Genomic DNA, 1,503 nt, shown 5'->3' with positions numbered 1-1,503 from the left:
CATTGGTATATGCTGTTGTGACTAAGAAATTGCTTTGATGCAAAGGATAATGATTTGATTAATGACTGGCACTTTGGTCACCATCTTGTGATGTAATGACAATCCAAAAAGATTGGTTTGGACCGTGCTCATATGACAGTGCTTGCTTTCTTTTATCCTTCAACCTATATTTCGGAGGAGGAACAGGGTCTAAAAAAGGAAGAAAAGCAAATGGCTATTTTTGAAAAGGGAGCTTTTTGAATCGAAAAGAAAGAGGGAAAAGCAAGGAGTCTGAAAAAGGGAGAAAAAGGAAGACAATACGGGGCGCAGAAATCTGAGGAAGAGAGAGGATTGGGGGAGAAAGCTCGGAAGGGAAACTGAGTGCTGAAGTCTTGCTGAAGAGAAAGGATTGGAAGAGAAACAGGGAAGATGGCAGAACAGGAGGGAGCATCTGACAGACTTCGCAGCTGCTAAAACGGAACCCATATATGGTATCTTGGCATCCTAGAGCCTACGGCGGCTCTCTTTGTGTCTCTCCGTGGATCTGCTCAAAACCTTCACCAAATATGATGGTTGGGGATTGAATTGGAATGGGGTATACATCTGAAGCAAATGAGGCATTGGATTACTGGTCGTATGCACGCATGTGAGTGTGTTTGCTATGAGAGAATCTGAGGGGCCAAGATTACAATTCGAGAAAAGGGAGCTGTGAAAGAAGGAAATGTGCATTAAGTGATGTTGCTGCCTGTCTGGTGATACGAATTTTGAGCAGACTCGGGCAGAGCAGATAGCTGCACAGCTGGAGTCTGGTAACTTGGAGCTTGAAAACAGTGAGAGAGAGCGTTCTCCTTCTCCACCACCTATTTATGATTCTCTGGGGCACAAAGTCAACACTAGAGAGGGAAGAAAGCGAGAGCAATTGGACATTGAAAGACGTGAAGCTATTGGAGAATGCATGAAGTTAAATCCTTTTTATAAACCCCCATCTGGATTCAAGGCTGTTGCTAAAGAGGCCAAATTATTTATTCCAGCAAAGGAATATCCTGGCTATAACTTTATCGGTTTGATTCTGGGACCTCGTGGAAACACTCAAAAACGAATGGAAGCAGAAACAGGAGGCCATCAATGAAGACTATGGTCCTGACAGACACTTCTTCACGTCGTTGAAGGAATCAGCCCAGAAGGCAAAGGAGTGGTTCTGGACTCCGAGCGAGAAAGAACTCGCGGAGATAGAGAGGAGAAGGCATTTGCTTGAAGCTAAGGAGAGCAACGATGGTTGAGGCCTGGGATTGCATATTGAATGAAGTTGCAATTGTTGCAGGTTTATTTTAATTCGGCTTACCAACAGTGTTTGGCATGTCCATCCCGTATTTCTGTTTACAGGACAGAATGCTCATGTAAAGGATTGATGGAAGGCTACGAAGAGACGCCTTTACAGCAGATGATCCTCTGGGGCTGTTGTGGTTCCATTGAACAAAGTGTTTGTGAAAGGATTTTTAACTGCCAATCTCTTACAAAGTACTC

At 44.0% G+C, this 1,503-nt stretch overlaps 1 pseudogene; it reads left to right on the top strand.

Moving 5' to 3' along the window:
* The first annotated feature begins 569 nt into the window (after positions 1 to 569).
* Positions 570 to 1,108, top strand: LOC148016770 (uncharacterized; annotated as a pseudogene).
* Positions 1,109 to 1,503: the final 395 nt, after the last annotated feature.

Source organism: Lygodium microphyllum, chromosome 23 (assembly GCF_053477565.2).
Source record: "Lygodium microphyllum isolate KBCC chromosome 23, Lygodium_microphyllum_v1.1.10, whole genome shotgun sequence".
In the NCBI taxonomy this organism is placed as follows: Eukaryota; Viridiplantae; Streptophyta; class Polypodiopsida; order Schizaeales; family Lygodiaceae; genus Lygodium; species Lygodium microphyllum.
Note: the sequence above shows the minus strand (reverse complement) of the source record. Positions and strands in the feature narration are given on the sequence as shown.